The sequence below is a fragment of the Schistocerca cancellata genome, chromosome 12 (genome assembly GCF_023864275.1).
Source record: "Schistocerca cancellata isolate TAMUIC-IGC-003103 chromosome 12, iqSchCanc2.1, whole genome shotgun sequence".
Lineage (NCBI taxonomy): Eukaryota > Metazoa > Arthropoda > Insecta > Orthoptera > Acrididae > Schistocerca > Schistocerca cancellata.
Genome location: NC_064637.1, coordinates 106,809,053 through 106,824,458, shown reverse-complemented (window position 1 = coordinate 106,824,458; position 15,406 = coordinate 106,809,053). Strand labels below are relative to the sequence as shown.

Below are 15,406 nucleotides of genomic sequence, written 5' to 3'. Positions count from 1 at the left end.
ACGTGCAGCGATACGTCGACCGAGAGCATCCCAGACGTGCTCGCTGGGGTTTAGGTCTGGAGAACAGCAGGCCACTCCATTCCCCTGATATCTTCTGTTTCAAGGTACTTCCTCCAAGATGGCAGCTCGGTGGGGCCGTGCGTTATCATACATCAGGAGGAAGGTGGGACCCACTGCACCCCTGAAAAGGCGGACATACTGGTGCAAAATGACGCCCCGATGCACCTGACCTGTTACAGTTCCTCTGTCAAAGACTTGCAGGGGTGTACGTGCACCAATGATAATCCCACCCCACACCATCAAACCACGACCTCCATACAGGTCCCTTTTAAGGACATTAAGGGGTTGTTATCAGGTTCCTGGTTCACGCCAAATGAAAACCCGGCGAGAATCACTGTTCGGGCTATACCTGGACTCATCCATGAAAATAATCTGGGACCACTGTTCCAAAGACCATGTACTGTGTTCTTGACACCAGGCTTTATGGACTCTCCTGTGACCAGTGGTCACTGGAATGCACCTTGCAGGTCTCCAGAAGAATAAATCATGTCTGTTCAGTTGTCTGTAGACTGTATATCTGGAGACAACTGTTCCAGTGACTGCGGTAAGTTCCTGATCAATGCTACCTTCAGTACTCTATGGCCATCTGCAGGCACTGATGGTGAGATATCGGTCTTCTTGTGGTATTGTACAATGTGGACATTCCATACTGTAGCACCTGGACACGTTTCCTGTCTGCAGGAATCAATGCCATAATCTTGAGATCACACTTTGTGGGAACCGTAGGGCCTGTGCTACGACCTGCTGTGTTTGACCAGCCTCCAGTCGCCCTAGTATTCTACCCCTCATAACGTCATAAATATGTGTTCTTTGAGCCATTTTCAACACACAGTCAACCATTAGCATGTCTGCACACTTAATCGCTGCATCGTACTCTGACATGCACCAACACACCTCTGCATATGTGGACTGCTGCCATCACCACCGTGCAATGACCACAGGTCAAATACTCTGCATGGTCATACCCCAAGGTGATTTAAACCCACAAACCACCCACCAGAGCGTTGTTTCATGATGTATCAGCATTATCCTTAATTTATGAGCATGAGTGTATATAGCCAACAATACTACACTAATAATATATAGACCATAGTTTAAAGACATTAATTCTATATCTTTTATTAAAAAACTGGCAACATTTAGTAAAATAAATTTGCACAGAGAGAAAACAACAATTTGAATGTGAGTAACTGTTGGAATCCTATATCAGTAGAAAAATGTATGTAAGATATCCAGAACTAAGCAAAAATTTGCTATCTGAAAAAATTCATCAAATTACTGTAGTGTATTAAAGTCAATTGCAACTGATTTTGTAATAGTGTAATCTAATGACTTGATTCGAAATTATTACAATGTTCTGGGTTGTTGTGCTGCTATCCAATGAACTTCTCGGGGGGATCCAATGATTCGACCCACATGTGAGGCCATTTTCAAGGAGGTTGTAGCTTGAATCAAGGTCCAATTCACACCCTGACCGCCTTCTAACTAAACTAAAATTTCTTTTTGTATGCTCCCACACAGAAGCATCATGTATCATGTTTTCAGTCAGTTTTACTTCAGTCAGTAGTGGGCCAGGGTGTGCACTAGACCTTCTCCTAATCTAAAACCCCTCTGAAGATGTCCTCTGCAGATAGGGCCAAAACGTCAAGTTTTTCCAAGAAAGTCATTCAACAATGAACAACAGTAGATAATATTTTAATAAGTGCGGCATTTCCAGCCATGAAAGTTTACACTTTATCCTGATTTGATTTTTAAAACTTTATATAATGACATGTGGCAAAAGGTACTGAGGTCTGCATTTCAGGAACTGTAGGATCACTCAGTGGTGGATGAAAAAATTGTGAAATAAGCAGCAGTAACAATCTACGAATTGTATGATTTTTAAAAAAATTATATCTCCTGGACCATCACTGAAGACAGCTAAGATGAGTATATTGTTTTTTGTTTGTCTTTACTGACATCTGGGAATGGAAAAAATTGCTATTATAAAATTGTAATGTACATCCTCTACTGAATGTGGTGCCAAACATATGCTGTAAAAATTGTGATTAAAATGCACTTTGCAATACAATTTTAGATTTCCTTTCTTGAGCATCAAAGTTATTGTTACAGTTGGAGAAGGTGGTAGATTACATTTTTTCCATGTACCGTAACATCCCTGCAATTATTCTAAACCCCCAGTGAGTCTGTCGCCATGTGGTGTAGTCAATACATTAGACAATAAGTGCTCATGAATGCAAATTGAAGCATGCATGTGAATAACGCGATACAATGCATTTCACCAAATTTACAGGAATGGCAACATATGCCTGGTGCTGAAAAGTAATTACAATGCAATTGTTAACAAGTTGTTTCTAATTGTTGCACATACTGTCTGTAGAAAATGACAGAAGTGAACTTAATAATAGATTCTAAGTGTATTTTTGCCAAAATTTTTCTCTCTCATAAGCGTGGCAACTTGTTTTCATGAAAATATTTTCCTGACTTTCCAAATTGAAATTCCAAATTTTCCAGAACCTATTTTTGTTTCATGTGACAGCAAGTTTTACTTTACTAGTTTTCTTGACTACTAATAAAATGCTTCACATTGCTGCATCATCACTTACTAGTTATTATTCCAAGTTAAGCTATGACTATTTAAGTTTTATCAACAACTATCTGAGTACCCAGTACTGCCTGGGTATGCATTTATTCCACTCTTTTATCAGTTCATCTCCTGCTTCCCCCTCTCTTGGCCCATCTTCTCCTCCCCCTCTCTCTGTCCACCGCCTCCTCCCCCTCCTCCCGCCCATCTGCCCCTCCCCTCTAAGTCCATCTCCTAGATGCCCCTCCCGCTCTCTGTGAATCTCCTCCACCCACTACTCACTGTCCATTTCCTCCTGCCCCTCTCTCCACACATATCTTTCTCCACCTGTTCCTGTTTATCTCCTCCTCTTTCCGTACTTTGCCACATCTCCTCCACTCCTCTCTCCTGTCCACGTCCTCCTCTTCCCTTTCTCCTCCCCCTATCTGTGTCCATCTCCCCCTTCTCTGTTTGTCCATCTCCTCTTCTCCTCTTTTCTCTCCAACTTATCACCCCCACCCCAATAGAAAGCTACTGATTCTTAACCCCACAGCATTTCTTTCCAGATAGTAAGTAAGGAAACGTGATAATGCTGCAACCTCACAGGATGAAACACCGATTGTGGTTCTTCCTTTTTGTGGCGCAATTTCCAGCAAAATAGGAAGAGTCCTGTGTAGACGTGGTATTAGACCGATTTTTCGTCCTCCTAAGAAAATTAAGGAGATGATGCGCCCTGTTAAGGACAATCTCGGCCTCAGGGTCCCTGGAATTTATAATATACCCTGTGAGTGTGGAAGCAATTATATAGGTCAGACTATTCATACCGTTTCTGACCGCTGTGCAGAACACCAATGCCATATTAAAAATAGAGAGGTGGAGAAATCGGCAATTGCGGAGCACAGCCTCACGAACAAACACAAAATATTGTTCGATGAAACTAAAATTCTGTCCCATGTCTCCACGTACTGGGATTCTGTTATAAAGGAGGCTGTTGAAATAAGAATGAGGCAAAAGAACTTTAACCGCGATAGCGGATACCATCTGAGCTGTGCGTGGAAATGAGCGCTTGATGCAGAGAAGCAGCAGAGACGTTCCTTCCAAGGTTTACATTCAAACGGAAGCGGTGGCGCCACCGGCGCACACAGTGACACCGTCTGAGACAGCAGCACGTAATCGCCGACCAATCAGAAGCCGACCAATCAGAAGCCGTCTTCGGGCTATATAGAGGCTACCATAGCAGCAGTGGAGACAGTCAGCTCCTGACGATGACGATGGAGGTAATCGTCGAAAGCTCGAGATTTTATCTAGAACTGATGCGGCAAGAATACCGAGAATATTTGTACATAGTAAGTAATATGTGTACCAAATTTGGTTGATACCAGTCCAGCAGTTTAGGAGGAGCTTTTTACTCAGGGCCTCGCCTGCATACACATGCGTCACATATACGAGATCTGTTCAAAAAATTCCTAGTCTTTGTCCACACTTACCTTTTACTTATTGTGCACAATCTCCTTCGAAATGCTATGCTCCAAAATTCATACACTTCTCCCAACACCAGTTCCACATCCGAAAGCAGTCTCGGTACGCCTCTCACTGGATCACGCAAAGCATCATCTGTGAATTTTCTTTTATCTCATCTATCGTTACAAATCTTCACTCTTTCAGTGTGGTTTTCAGTTTGTAAATACAAAAAAGTCTGCAGTGGACAGGTTTGGAGAGTACGTAGGATGAGGCAGCACAGACATTTCATTTCTGTACAATAGTCACATACCAACAGGGATGGTGTATCAGAGCACTATGGTGATGCAAGAGCTGCGAATTGTCTCACTACATTTCATGTTGTTTCCTTCTCACATTTTGTCGCACATGTCACAACATGTCCTGAAAGTACCATTGATTAATAATTTGTTCCTGTGGCATGAATTCATGATGAACTAATCCTTTGAAGTCAAAGAAAAATATCATCGTGGCTTTGACATTTAACCTAACCTGACCTGATGAGCTTTTTCTGGCCTCGGAGAACCTTTCCCGACCCATTGTGAAGATTGAACCTTGGTGTTAACATCATAACAGCCATAGACCCATGTCTCATCACCAGTTATGATTCTCTTAAGAAACATCTCATTCTCATTTGTGCGATCCAAAAGCTCTTCACAGATTGCAAGGCGAAAGTCTTTCTGGTGTTGGCTTATGAGCTGTGGGACAAACTTGGTGGCAACATGATGCATTACAAGATGCTGTGTCAATATTTCATGACATGATCCAACTGAAATGTTACATTCTTCTGCAATCCCTGACAGTCAGTCTTCAATTGGCACGCACAATTTCATTGATGTTCCTGACATCTACATCTACATCTACATTTATACTCTGCAAGCCACCCAACGGTGTGTGGCGGAGGGCACTTTACGTGCCACTGTCAGTACCTCCCTTTCCTGTTCCAGTCGCGTATGGTTCACGGGAAGAACGACTGTCCGAAAGCCTCTGTGCGCGCTCTAATCTCTCTAATTTTACATTCGTGATCTCCTCGGGAGTTATAAGTAGGGGGAAGCAATATATTCGATACCTCATCCAGAAACGCACCCTCTCGAAAACTGGCGAGCAAGCTACACTGCGATGCAGAGCGCCTCTCTTGCAGAGTCTGCCACTTGAGTTTGTTAAACATCTCCATAACGCTATCACGGTTACCAAATAACCCTGTGACGAAAGGCGCTGCTCTTCTTTGGATCTCCTCTGTCTCCTCTGTCAACCTGATATGGTACAGATCCCACACTGATGAGCAATACTCAAGTATAGGTCGAACAAGTGTTTTGTAAGCCACCTCCTATGTTAAGGGTCAGTTGCCACTCTCTGCACCAAGTGCCTATCCGCTGCAGATCTTCCTGCATTTCGCTACAATTTTCTAATGCTGCAACTTCTCTGTATACTACAGCATCATCCGCGAAAAGCTGCATGGAACTTCCGACACTATCTACTAGGTTATTTATATATATTGTGAAAAGCAATGGTCCCATAACACTCCCCTGTGGCACGCCAGAGGTTACTTTAATGTCTGTAGACGTCTCTCCATTGATAACAACATGCTGTGTTCTGTTTGCTAAAATCTCTTCAATCCAGCCACACAGCTGGTCTGATATTCCGTAGGCTCTTACTTTGTTTATCAGGCGACAGGGCGGAACTGTATCAAACGCCTTCCGGGAGTCAAGAAAAATAGCATCTACCTGGGAGCCTGTATCTAATATTTTCTGGGTCTCATGAACAAATAAAGTGAGTTGGGTCTCACACGATCGCTGTTTCCGGAATCCATGTTGATTCCTACATAGTAGATTCTGAGTTTCCAAACACGACATGATACTCGAGCAAAAAACATGTTCTAAAATTCTACAACAGATCGACATCAGAGATATAGGTCTATAGTTTTGCGCATCTGCTCGACGACCCTTCTTGAAGACTGGGACTACCTGTGCTCTTTTCCAATCATTTGGAACTTTCTGTTCCTCTAGAGACTTGCGGTACACGGCTGTTAGAAGCGGGGCAAGTTCTTTCGCGTACTCTTTGTAGAATCGAATTGGTATCCCGTCAGGTCCAGTGGACTTTCCTCTGTTGAGTGATTCCAGTTGCTTTTCTATTCCTTGGACACTTATTTCGATGTCAGCCATTTTTTCGTTTGTGCAAGAATTTAGAGAAGGAACTGCAGTGCGGTCTTCCTCTGTGAAACAGCTTTGGAAAAAGGTGTTTAGTATTTCAGCTTTACGCGTGTCATCCTCTGTTTCAATGCCATCATCATCCCGGAGTGTCTGGATATGCTGTTTCGAGCCACTTACTGATTTAACGTTAAGTCCAGAACTTCCTAGGATTTTCTGTCAAGTCGGTACCTAGTATTTTACTTTCGAATTCGCTGAACGCTTCACGCATAGCCCTCCTTACGCTAACTTTGACATCGTTTAGCTTCTGTTTGTCTCAGAGGTTTTGGCTGCGTTTAAACTTGGAGTGAAGCTCTCTTTGCTTTTGCAGTAGTTTCCTAACTTTGTTGTTGTACCACAGTGGGTTTTTCCCGTCCCTCACAGTTTTACTCAGCACGTACCTGTCTAAAGCGCATTTTACGATTGCCTTGAACTTTTTCCATAAACACTCAACATTGTCAGCGTCGGAACAGAAATTTTCGTTTTGATCTGTTAGGTAGTCTGAAATCTGCCTTCTATTACTCTTGCTAAACAGATAAACCTTCCTCCCTTTTTTTATATTCCTATGAACTTCCATATTCAGGGATGCTGCAACGGCTTTATGATCACTGATTCCCTGTTCTGCACTTACAGAGTCGAAAAGTTTGGGTCTGTTTGTTATCAGTAGGTCCAAGATGTTATCTCCACGAGTTGGTTCTCTGTTTAATTGCTCGAGGTAATTTTCGGATAGTGCACTCAGTATAATGTCACTCGATGCTCTGTCCCTACCACCCGTCCTAAACATCTGAGTGTCCCAGTCTATATCTGGTAAATTGAAATCTCCACCTAAGACTATAACATGCTGAGAAAATTTATGTGAAATGTATTCCAAATTTTCTCTCAGTTGTTCTGCCATTAATGCTGCTGAGTTGGGGGGTCGGTAAAAGGAGCCAATTATTAACCTAGCTCGGTTGTTGAGTGTAACCTCCACCCATAATAATTCACATGAGCATTGCCAGTAGATGTCAAAGGGTTTCCTGAACAAGGGCCATCTTTCACTTCCATCCAGCCATTTTTAAACCATCGTTACCATTTGTAACACTGACTATGGCTTAAGCAGGCATCACCATAGGCTTCCCACATCATTTGGTGTGTCTCTGTAAAGGTTTTCTTGAGTTTGACACAAACTTTAATGCAGATGCACTCCTCCTCTAACTCTGCGATCTCGAAATTCACAAAAGTGTGTGTGTGTCTCTGTCATCTATTTCTGACAAATGCCTTACTCCTTACTGGCTGAAAGCTTTATTTGTGACAGTCTTTTCATTGTGCCTATCTGAGACTCAGCACCTCCGCTATATGGTGAGTGGCAACTTCCCTTTTCATAACACATACAACAATGAAACTTAAAACAGTAGTTACACATTAAACACAGGTGTGTGCAGGGACACCAACTGAATTTTGCTCAAACACATCACTGGTGCAAAAATTCCAGAATTTTTTGAACAGACCTCATATTACACATATATTTAGCATATTTTACACATATCTGTATCCATATTTCACCTGTATCTATATCGAAATGCATCCTCCAGTATTGTTTCACACAGCTCAATGTTTATGAATTCAATACATCCATCATAGTTAAGTAGGAAGAGAGGACCACAGCTGATAAGAATATTACAACTTTCAATACTACTGTCAGCTATAATTTCATTATCAGTTTATTGGCAACTGGTTTTGACGACATGTTCATTATGTCATATCTCCTGCACTATGTGTCATACACCATAATTTTGCATACATCCAGTGGTATATGTGGATACTGTCTGTAAAATGTGATGTAAATACAGAACGTTGTAAAGAAGTAATAAATTAAAATATCAAGTATGCTGCGGCAGTTTTCCACGCATTTCACTGTTTATGATGTCATATCTCTTGATCTATGTGTCTTAGAATGATATACAGGGTGTCCCACTTAAAAGAGGCCCCACAAGCAAACATTTGCTTAAATTACACTTAAAGGCTTTACATAAAAATCAGGAAGTGAGATGAAATGAACATGTCATACCATGTTCGTGGGGAAATAAAGGTGAATCACAAAAGGTGCTGGAAGTGACCGCTGTTGAGTTGTAAATCCAATTGAACATGACACTGCAGATTTCATGGATGATGTTCTCTCATAAGTCTTCCAAGCTGTGTGGTTTGTTTCTGTAGACCTAGCCTTTTAGGCCACCCCAGATGAAAATGTCAGATGGTGTTAAATCAGGTCACCTCAGGGGCCACAGTGCTTTCGAAATCACTCTGTCGGGGAAAAATGATTCTACCTCAGCCATGATCACTCGAGATGTGTGGCATGTGATGCCATACTATTGATACTAGCCGAGGATAAGGTCTTCATCAACCAACTGGTTCACGAATTCCCAAAACATTTTGACGTAAAGTGCACTTGTCACAGTAGACTAAAAAAAATTGGACTGATGACGCAACGTTTTGATACTGCCAGTCTTTTGTGAATGCAGAGGTTGCTCAACCAGTGCATGTCGATTTTCATTACACCAGAAATGTGTACTCTGAGAGTTTACATAGCCAGAGAGGTGGAACCATGCCTCATCACTGAACTGTGGATACTGCAATATTTCTTTCCTCTGAGCAGTAAATTGCTGAAAGCAACAGCAAAATGTGATGTTTTAGTCTTTGTCATTGACATTCTGTTCCTGGACAACTGTAAACCTGTATGGATACATACTGGCTTTCTTCACAGCTTTGTAACATGTGCTTTGTGACATTCCACGTTCCTGAGATCCAACAGATTTTTGCAAGAGAGACCAACAATCATTGTTTCATGCCAGTCATTTTTTGCTGCATAGTCACTGTAAAGGATCTGCTAAAGAACTCACAATTTTCTCATAGTAGGTGTAATCCAAAATATAAGGATTCAGATACAGAGATGCTGAATAAATTATGTTAGATGGTCAAGGGGGCAATACGTGAAACTTTCAATGACAATTGCAGCAGAATCTTATTTTAAGATCTCTCATATTATTCAGTTTAAGAGGGGTGTAAATGATTCATTGGTGACCAACTCCTACTCCACCACTGCATTTCTTGGTAGCACTAGCTGGTGCGTATATGGCATCAATAATATCAAATAACATGAGTGTTAGTAAATCTGACTTCTGAACGAATTCTGTGCTGTAATATGATCATTCCAGAATGAAATTTTCACTCTGCAGCACAGTGTGCACTGATATGAAACTTCCTGGCAGATTAAAACTGTGTGCCAGACCGAGACTCGAACTCAGGACCTTTGCCTTTGCGAGCAAGTGCTCTACTGACAGAGATACCCAAGCACAACTTATGACCTGTCCAGTTTTAGTTCCAGCAGTACCTCATCTCCTACCTTCCAAACTTCAGAGAAGCACTTCTGCGAAACTTGCAGAACTAGCACTCCTGGAAGATAGGATATTGCAGAGACATGGCTTAGCCACAGCCTCGGGGATGTTTCCAGAATGAAATTTTTACTCTGCAGTCGTGTGTGCACTGATATGAAACTTCCTGGGAGATTAAAACTGTATGCCGGACCGAGACTCAAACTCGGGACCTTTGCCTTTCACGGGCAAGTGCTCTATCAACATGTCAGCAGACACTCTCTTGCAGAGTGAAAATTTCATTGTGGAAACATCCCCCAGGCTGTGGCTAAGCCATGTCTCTGCAATATCCTTTATTCCAATAGTGCTAGTTCTGCAAGGTTCGCAGAAGAGCTTCTGTGAAGTTTGGACAGTAGGAGATGAGGTACTGGCAGAACTAAAGCTGTGAGGATGGGTAGTGAGTTATGCTTAGGTAGTTCAGTCAGTAGAGCACTTTCCCACATAAGGCAAAGGTCCTGAGTTCGAATCTCAGTCCGACACACAGTTTTGATCTGTCAGGAAGTTTCAATGTGATAATTGTAAATAAGTGTCATATAATTATTTTTCTATTTGATGATGCGTGGCTACAATAGCATAAGAATTGTCATGTGGACCTGATTGGTATTGAACATTTACATGTGTTTTGATAAGTTAGTTATTACCTTTTATCTGAAAATATGTTTAAGACTGAAGGACGTATACAAACTGAAAAGGCAAATGAAAATTTGAACCAAGGCCAGGATTTGAACCCATGTCTCCTGCTCACTAGGCAGATGCATTAAATGCTACGCCACCCCGGCACAGTGGCTTTGCACAACTGTATAGACTACCTTAGCATGCCTTCCTCCTCTATCCACATTTCCACTCACACCTCAGCTAACTTAGTACTCCCCCTAAACTCAAACAGCACTGCAGAGGATCTCCAACAGCACTGGATTAGCACCTCAGCATAGAATGAAATTGGGGAACGTGCCTGAAACTCAGGCGTAATGTGCTTTAATCAAATGGGACTACAGCAGAGTAACACTAATCCAAACCCTGGTAATCTGAAATATCAGACCAGCTGTGTGGCTGGATTGAAGAGTTTTTAGCAAACACAACACAGCTTGTTGTTCTCAATGGAGAGACTTCTACAGACGTTAAAGTAACCTCTGGTGTGCCGCAGGGGAGTGTTATGGGACCATTGCTTTTCACAATATATATAAATGACCTAGTAGATAGTGTCGGAAGTTCCATGCAGCTTTTTGCGGATGATGCTGTAGTATACAAAAAAGTTGCAGCATTAGAAAATTGCAGCAAAATGCAGGAAGATCTGCAGCGGATAGGCACTTGGTGCAGGGAGTGGCAACTGACCCTTAACATAGACAAATGTAATGTATTGCGAATACGTAGAAAGAATGATCCTTTATTGTATGATTATATGATAGTGGAACAAACACTGGTAGCAGTTAGTTCTGTAAAATATCTGGGAGTATGCATATGGAATGATTTGAAGTGGAATGATCATATAAAATTAATTGTTGGTAAGGCAGGTGCCAGGTTGAGATTCATTGAGAGAGTCCTTAGAAAATGTAGTCCATCAACAAAGGAGGTGGCTTACAAAACACTTGTTCGACCTATACTTGAGTATTGCTTATCAGTGTGGGATCTGTACCATATCAGGTTGACAGAGGAGATAGAGGAGATCCAAAGAAGAGCAGCGCGTTTCGTCACAGGGTTATTTGGTAAGTGTGATAGCGTTACGGAGATGTTTAGCAAACTCAAGTGGCAGGCTCTGCAAGATAGGTGCTCTGCATTGTGGTGTAGCTTGCTGTCCAGGTTTCGAGAGGATGTGCTGCTGGATGAGGTATAGAATATATTGCTTCCCCCTACTTATATCTCCCGAGGAGATCACGAATGTAAAATTAGAGAGATTCGAGCGCACATGGAGGCTTTCCAGCAGTCGTTCTTCCCGTGAACCATACGCAACTGGAACAGGAAAGGGAGGTAATGACAGTGGCACATAAAGTGCTCTCCGCCACACACCATTGGGTGGCTTCCGGAGTATAAATGTAGATGTAGGATTCGAATGTTTGGTTAATCTGAACATGAAAAATGTTAGTATAAGTATGGAAAGCTGTGCAGTAAACTGCTGTACATACACACTATTTTAATTTACACAGTACAGTAAACATGTATTAGAAAAACTGGCAAAAAACATTAGGTTTAAACAAGGCATAACAATGAAAGAAAAGCTCTCAAACTTACTAAAATACAGCAAATATTTTATCCCTACTTTTTCGATGACAAAAACTCAGTCATTGTTTTTTGGTGGAATGAAGACAGTCTGTTGTGACGCATTGTTTCAGAGTATTTCCTGAAATATTCTTCCATGCCTCAGTAGCCCAATAAACAACATCCTTCACATTGGTCTTTCTTATTTTGTCCACTAAAGGAATGCTATCATCTTGGATCAGCATTCTTAAAAATTGTTTTCTGTAAATCAGTTTTAATGTTTGCAGTACGTCCTGGTCCATTGGCTGTAGAAGTGGTGTAACATTTGGCAGCAAAAACTTAGCCACAATTTCTCCCTCACATAATTCCTCAGTGCTGGGGTGAGATGGTGCATTATCAATGAAAAGGACTGCATGGGGAGACAAATGGTTTTCCTTAGAAAACTGTCGAACAGAGGGAACAAGCTGGCTGTGAAACCATTCATTGAACTGCTTACCATCCATCCATGCTTTTTTTCTCGTTGCAATACCATGCAGATAGGGACTTCATGTTGCAGTTTTTAAAATCTCTGAGCCTATCAGATTTGCTGATCAGCATTAAAGGCAGCTTGTGATTACCAGCAACATTGCTGCACATTAATAAAGTCACACGATCTTTGCACATTTTAAAACCAGGAGCATGGTCTGCTTCTGATGCCAGGCTTCGTGTTGGCAATGCCCTAAAATTAAGGCCAGTCTCATCGGCATTATAAATTTGTTGGGGAGAATACTTTCCCTCTCTTATCATTTTCAAACTCACCCAAGTATTCCTTCACTGCATCATGGTCAGAAGAAAGCTTCTCTAAAGTAATGGTTAGCTGACGGATTCCATTACATTTTTTGAATCTGTCCAACCAACCCGTTCTTGCACTAAGAGACTCATCACCATTCATTAACCCATTCAGGTAAACAGCCTTCTCCCGAACCAGTGCTCCACTCAAAGGAGTTCCCATTTCTCTTCACTGCATAAACCAAAGGAAAAGACCTTCATCCACTTTATCATACTGGGACTGTTTCAAAGTCTGCCGAATTTTGAGTGTTTTTCCCAAAGATGTTGCACAGGACTATTCAAGCCTCACTGAGTTCTTCTTCCAATTACAAATGGTTGCTTTACCAACACCCAGTTCCATTACCAGTTTAGATAAGTTCACACCATTGTCTATCCACTTCAAATCATTCAGTATTTCTCTGACAGTTAATGCTGTATGTTTCTGTTTACTCATGACGAAAATACGTACACCACCACACTTGAACGAATACAATACAACTGTTACACATTCCAGCAATCAATAACTAACATAACCAAGCACTTTGCAAGCCAGCTTGCAGTGCACTGCCCTCGGATACTACAAAGGTCTCAACAATACACAACAACAAGGGCACGGAGTGAGAGTGAGCCATTGTTCCCACACTTATTCCCATTTGTTACCATGGTGTACCTACTTATCTGCTCATCACCGTAATTCCGGCTAATCTGAACAAATCAGTAATCCAAACAAGGTCTGGTCCCAATTAAATCAGATTAACAGGACTCTACTGTATATGGTTCCAGAGGTCTTTTCAAGTCTCAAACACAGTCTGCATGTATATGCCACAGACAATTTAAACTTGAAAAGATCTCTGGAACCGTACTGTTTCATTTGATGTTTTAAATTTTTTTTTTCTTTTTTCGCTTATTGCATATCCATGATGGCCATTTCACTTGGAATCTATGGAAGGCACATTAGCATAATTGTTTTTCTTTGTATATACACAGTGTATCCTTGCTTTTCTGACATGTTCTACATACTGCGGGATCTCCTCACAACGGATATTTTGGAACAATAGTACATCTAATCTAATCAAAACTCAAAGAAATTCTGGTCATATTTAAAGACTGCATGTGACACTGTAGTTAGTGTCCAGACATTTGTGTATGACATAGGAATTGAAACTGAGGGTAACAAAGCAAACTTCACTTTCAAATGTTCCCATACTAAGGAAGCAACAGATATACAGTCCCACTGCAAAGATATTAGTGTCAGCAGCATTTAGAAACAGCTAAAATCCCGAGCACGGGGTCCCGGGTTCGATTCCCGGCGGGGTCAGGGATTTTCACCTGCCTCGAGATGACTGGGTGTTTGTGTTGTCCTCATCATTTCATCATCATCCCGGAAAGTGGCGAAATTGGACTGAGCAAAGATTGGGTAATTGTACGGGCGCTGATAACCACGCAGTTGAGCGCCCCACAAACCAAACATCATCATCTCAGAAACAGCTAAAATCACTAAAATTAAACAAAGCTCCAGGGCCCAATGGGATCTATGTCAGATTCTATACAGAATATGCAGGTGAGTTAGCTCCCATTTTGACAATAATATACCAAAGAACAGGTTACATTTGTGTACAAGAAGGCTAACAGAAATGATACACAAAACTTCAGTCTAATCTCACAGATGTGCATCTCTTGTACAATCCTAAAATGTATTCTGAGCTTAAACATACTGAGATATCTCAAAAAGGATGGACCCCTCCACACCTACCACCTCAAATTCCAAAAACATCAGGTGTGCGAAAACCAAGTTACTCTTTTTTCACTTGACATACTGAAATCCATGCATCAGAGAAATCAGGTAGATGCAGTATTTTTAGAGTTCCATACCTTGGACACCCTATAAGATAACTTTGTTGTCTGTCTGTCTCTTTGTTGACTTTAAGAACACTTTTTCGCAGGAACAGGTAGACATATCAAGTTCAAATTTATGTCTTATACTAAGGACTACAGTACCTTGGTGGTGTAAATGATTTAATCTTCTAAATTAATGCAGTCATTAGATACAGCCACGTATCTCATATGTTTTGATACTCGCAAACTCCTCATCAGACCCTATAGGGTAGTTCCCACTGACCTAGACTAATGACATTTGCCAAGCAGCGAGGTTTCACAGCACCAGTAAAGGAAGAAATCCGAAAATTATTAATTTGTAGTTATATCACATGAAAAAATTTTATTTTTGTCATTTGTTATTCAAGTGTCTCTTTGTCCTTCTATTAAGACCCCTTTTGCTCAGGAATTACAAAAGCAAATGTTAAATTACTCAAAAAATTGAAACTTAAAATTAAAACATTTTTGAAAGTCTTGGAATTTCCAGGACCAATATCTCACCAGTATCGATATTTATAACAGGCAAAAATCAGTCTCAATTATTGAGAGGGATGAAGTATCTACACTGCACAACAGAATTAACGGATCACTTTTTCAAAATTCCATAACTGACTCTAATTCAGACAAGTAAGTCTAAATTTGGCTCAAAGGTACATACAATGGTCATCTGTAATGGTGTAAAAGTATATCACCCTGCGATGTCACCCTCCAGCTCAATGGCACTTCAAAAAGCATACTGACAATCCTTCTTTCCACGAACAATACGAGACTGGAATAGAAGGGAGAACCGATAGAGGTACTCAAGGTACCCACCGCCA

The 15,406-nt window shown here is 41.3% G+C and overlaps 1 protein-coding gene across 2 annotated transcripts in view; it reads right to left on the bottom strand.

Annotated features, from left to right (window-relative positions):
- Nucleotides 1-15,406, bottom strand: part of LOC126109635 (trichohyalin) — a 230,864-nt gene that overhangs the window by 182,927 nt on the left and 32,531 nt on the right. The gene's annotated exons all lie outside the window — the stretch shown is intronic.